Genomic DNA, 4,754 nt, shown 5'->3' with positions numbered 1-4,754 from the left:
GCCAGTGCCAGCCCCAGGCAGGCCCCCCCCGCCGCCTCTGCCCCAGGGCTGGCGCTCCCCCCCCCAGCTCGGCGTCTTCCTGGCTGGACAATGACAGTAGCCTCTGCCCAGGCTTCCTCCCTCCAATCTAGCGCTGTTCAGACTGCAGATCAAAAACATTCAGGGAGACGGAAAATCAATGGAGGGGATTGCAAACAGCATTTTTACGAAAACAAATGAAACAGAGCGGAATAGAAAATGCTGGAATGCACTGCACACGGCTGGGGTGATTGTTGCGTCCTGGCACCTGGTACGGGTGTTCAGGGGTCTCTGTAAAATGGAAGACGGACGGAGCGCAGCTCTAATGCACGCCGTCCGGCCTCTTGGAAATGTACACCTGATCTGTTACCCCCCTGCTAAGTCAGTGAGGGCTTAGGGACAGAGCTCAGGTCCCTCAGCATGACACTGCGCGCCGCCAAGATGTGGTCCCTGTCCACCGTCACCCTCCTTCCCTAGAAGAGAGCAGGGCCAGCCGGGGCCCCTAGGCGCTCGGCGGATGGAGAGGACCGGACAGCCCGACTGAGTGAGCAGTGCGAGACGCCACTGGGGCCATCTCCTAGGAGACCCCACGCCACCTGCTGACCTCTCCTGGGCTAAGGCGACTTCCCAGATTCCACAGAAGCAAAGGTGTAACTATTTCTGGAAGCCTTCTGTTCAAAAGGAAGTCGAAGCCCTACAATTTCTCAACAACTTGGCGCTTAAAAATAGGAATTCCACCTACGCACTGCAACAGTGCGCCGGGGAGCCCTGAAGGGCCAGTCATAAGGTCACTCACGCGTTTGGGGCCGAGGAAGCCCCCAGGCTCAAGAAGACAGAGCAGCGGAAGCCACAGCTCCAAGGCCCCCCAAAATCTCTAGGGCCACAGGGATGCTGAGTGGTGCTCCGCCAACAGCGCCTGTAAACTCCTGTCCCACGCCGTGTACACGTCTGGACAAGCACACGTCCCGAAGAAAATAGACAAGGAAAGACATTGTGTGCGAGCAAGTAGATGCCAGACTGGGTCTCTGACCTGGGGGGCGCCCAAGGTGATGCCCTGGGCGCTGGCTGCCAGCCTCCGGCCCCTCCAAGGCCACAGAACATAAGACAACCCAGCCTAGGGCCAGGGGACCCCGGGGGAAGGAAGAGCGGCTTGCCCCGGGCCTCCGCCTTCAGTCTGGGCGCCCGGCCCCCGAGGGCCTAAAGCTCTGGGTTACGGGACAGTCTCGCGGTGAGGGAGCCACAGCGGCGGGACGGACAGAATGGTCGGTTAGCACCTGCAGCCACTCGCAGGTTAGCCAGGGGGACAGGGGACGGGGGAGGCGGAGTGGGGAGTGACCCCACTTACCAACCCCCCCACTCCGGGGCCAGAGGCTCCAAAGCATTATCTCACTTAACCCTCACTGTTGTGACCCTTCTGCTACCATGTCAGTCCACAGCTTCTCCCCCAGCCAGTGACTCACTTGCCCCTGCGTTCATTCATTCATTCATTCATTCCCTCATTAATTCATCCCTTCCTTCATTGAATAAACACTTATCAAGAGAATCTAGGGCCCTGAGCCTGAGTCAGAGGCCGGCTGAAGGCACTGTGGGGACAGCAGGCCCTGTCCTTGGCCTCAGGGGACTCACAACCTGGGGGGGAAGGGGAAGGGTCAGAAAAGTGGCAGACGGGTGTAATTCAGCACGATAGACCCTCAGAGCAGGGGTTGCTGCAGGCCACGGAAGCACAGGGAGGACCCTGCACGCAGCACCCCCCCCGGGTCTGGGGAGGTACCCACGTAGAGTGGCCTCCAGAATGAGACCAGAAGGTGGACAGGTAGCGAGGTCCAGGCAAGGGCAGGGAAGCCGCAGAAGCAACGTGTTTGAAGCCCCGGAGCTCAGTGAGGGTCACGGTGAAGCCCGCAAGGTTTCCGAGCCGGTGCGAGGGGAGGGCCCTGGCTTCAGCCGGAGGACTGGGGGCGCCCGCAGGCACTGGCAACACAGAGGCACCGCTCGATGTGCCTTCTGAAAGATCATTCTGGATCCTGTGTGGATAACGGACTGGAGGAGGGCAGAGTGGGAGGGGGCAGCCCGAGCACGAGTATGAACGTGACCGTAACCCTGGCGAGGCGGCCCTGGGGCGCAGCTGGGAGTGGATCAGCAGGTGGTGCTGGGCGGGGGTGGGGGCGCTGAGGGGGACGGGAGGGTGCGAGGCTCCCCCTCCTGGCCACATGGGGAGCTGCAGCGCCCACCCAGGATTTGGGACCCGGCTCCTCGGGCTCTCACTGAGGACACAGACGACCGCGTATGTGGGGCGCAGCTTGGGGCAGTGTCCCAGGTGGGGCACCCACGTGGAGATGTCTGCCTAGCTGAACGTTCGGCCTGGAAGTCAAAACCTACCCGAGGAGAGAGTGTGACGGGTGTGAAGAGGCTCCAGGGGAAAACCCTACCGGAGCAGAGAGCAGGGAGGGGGCAAAGCCTGGGAAGGAGAGGCCTGGGCGGTAGGTGTGAGATCAGAGTCTCAGGGACGCTGCCGCCGGGGACCCCGGTGAGAACTGCAGGGGCTCACAGGCCATGGGCCACAGGCGGGGGGCGGGGGGGGCAGCATGACGGCCATAAAGGTTCATTCAGAGCGGCTCTGCAGTCAGCTTGCCGGCCAAGCTGCCCAGACTCAAGTACCAGTTCCTCCCCTTAAGGGGCTGTGTGACCTCGGGCAAGCTCACAACCTCTCTGTGCCTTTGCTCCTCAACTGTGAAGGGATACTGTGAGGATCAAATGAGTCGATATAGGAAAACAGCACATGGCAAGGACCATGGAGGTGCTGGAGAAAAGAGACGGAAGGTCTCGGCTCTCAGGGCCACAGGGTCACTGGCGAGGAGAGGAAGCCAGCGCAGGAACGAAGGTGTGAGGGGCAACAGCAGAGACGGGACGGGATGGACAAGGATGTCCCCTCCCCAGGATGCAGCACAGGAAGGATAAAGAAGCCCAGATGCGGCGTCTGGGACCCTCCAAGGGGCCCCAGCCCTGCGCCCTCACCCCTGCCTGGGGCTCTGGCTATGAAAGCCAGCCCGGCCCGCCCGTCTCCCTCGTCCTCTCCCCCGCCCTCCCTCCCCCGAATAAAACCACTCGGGCCGAAGTGAGCGGCTTCCCAGGACGGACTCGCAGACCCAAACCGAATGGAGGGCCCGCAGGGCAGGGGGCAGGGGAGGCGCACAGCCACCCGAGCAGGGGAGGGCGTAGCGGGCCACACTGGCCACGCACGCAGAAGCGCGGGAGCGAGGATGCCCGCGCCGGGGCCCCGGCTTTCTGGTGGCCAGAGGTGGCATTTCTAACTGGCATTTCTAACAACCAGCCAGGTGACGCGGCTTCTGGGCTGGGTCCCCCCAGGAAGACCCCCTGGGTCTGCAGACCTTTAGCAGATCCATCTAGCCCCCCCATCACCCCTGCGAAGCCCCGCGCCAAGGGGCCCTTCGGGACCCCCCCCTCCAGCAGCACAGGCCCCTCTCTGCGCCCGCCCCCGGCTGCCGGCACAGCGCCCCACAGCAGAGGCCAGCGGGGCCTGCCGGAGCTGCGTCTGGAACCAGGAAGGGGCAGGGGCACCCTGGGGGGGTGGGGGGGGACAGATTCGCCACTGCCCCCTGGGAGAAGCGGGGTGGGGCACCCGCAAACATCACGAACAGGGGAAGCAGCCCAGGTGAGCAGAGCGCAGGCCTGTGACTGTTCACGGCCCAGCCCTGCTCCTCTGCCGGAAGCTTCTTCCCTCTCCGGTCTGTACTCACCCCTGCACCACCTCAAACACCACCCACGTGTCAGACTCCCGAGCGCGAGCTCCAGCCCCTCGCCCTCCCCAGCCTGCCCGGCGCGTGCGGACGTAGCCAGCGGGTGTCTGGAAGGTGGCCGGCCCCAGGACGGCCTCTGCGCCCCTCGCCGCCGCCCGCTCCTCACACTTCCCCATCTCAGCCTCAGTCACCAGAACTCACCCTTCCCGGACCGCTGGCGCCCCTGACTCCTGTGTCACACGCAGGCAACCCCGGAGCCGATCCCGTCAGCTGTCGCGGCCGGCTTGCCGCCTCCGCTACTGTCCCTCACCGCCCGTGCCAGCAGCCATCACCTCTCACCTGGACACCTGCGACAGCCTCTGAGCCAGGCTCCTGCTTCCGCCGGTACAGGCCGACTGACACCTGACCTAGAGAAACGAGAGTGCGCCTTTAAAAAGGTAAGGCTGATCCCAAGCTTTCCATGCTTCTGAGCCCCCTCAGAGTGAAATCCAAATTCTTTACCACGAGATCCACTGTGCGCGCGCGCGCGTGCGCGCGCACACACACACACGCACACACACACACACACAGAAACACACACACAATGACCCAAACCCACCCCTGTCTCTCACTGTGCTCTGACCGCACAAAAACATCCCTGCCACAGGACCTTTGCACTTGCGTTGCCAACACCTAAAACAAGCTTTCCTCTGCTAACCGTGTGGTCTGTCCCCACTTCCCCCTCCCGTTCCTCAGAGCCCTCCCTCGACTACCCACATGAAAGAGCGTGAGCCCTTTACCCACCCCTCCTCCCCACTTCCATTTCCTTCCCCCGACTTACCGCACGCGTCGGTTAGTTGGCTGGTTTCCTGTGTCCCCGACCAGTGCGCGAGCTCCCCAAGGCCTGGGCTTCACGTGCCCTGTGCTTTGTGGTCTCCGGGCACCTGAGCCGAGCGGACACACGGTGAGGCTCTCTGCAAACAGGCGCGAGCTCCTGGCCGC

This window comes from Crocuta crocuta, unplaced genomic scaffold (assembly GCF_008692635.1).
Source record: "Crocuta crocuta isolate KB4526 unplaced genomic scaffold, BGI_CrCroc_1.0 scaffold129, whole genome shotgun sequence".
Classification (NCBI taxonomy): Eukaryota; Metazoa; Chordata; class Mammalia; order Carnivora; family Hyaenidae; genus Crocuta; species Crocuta crocuta.
Note: the sequence above shows the minus strand (reverse complement) of the source record.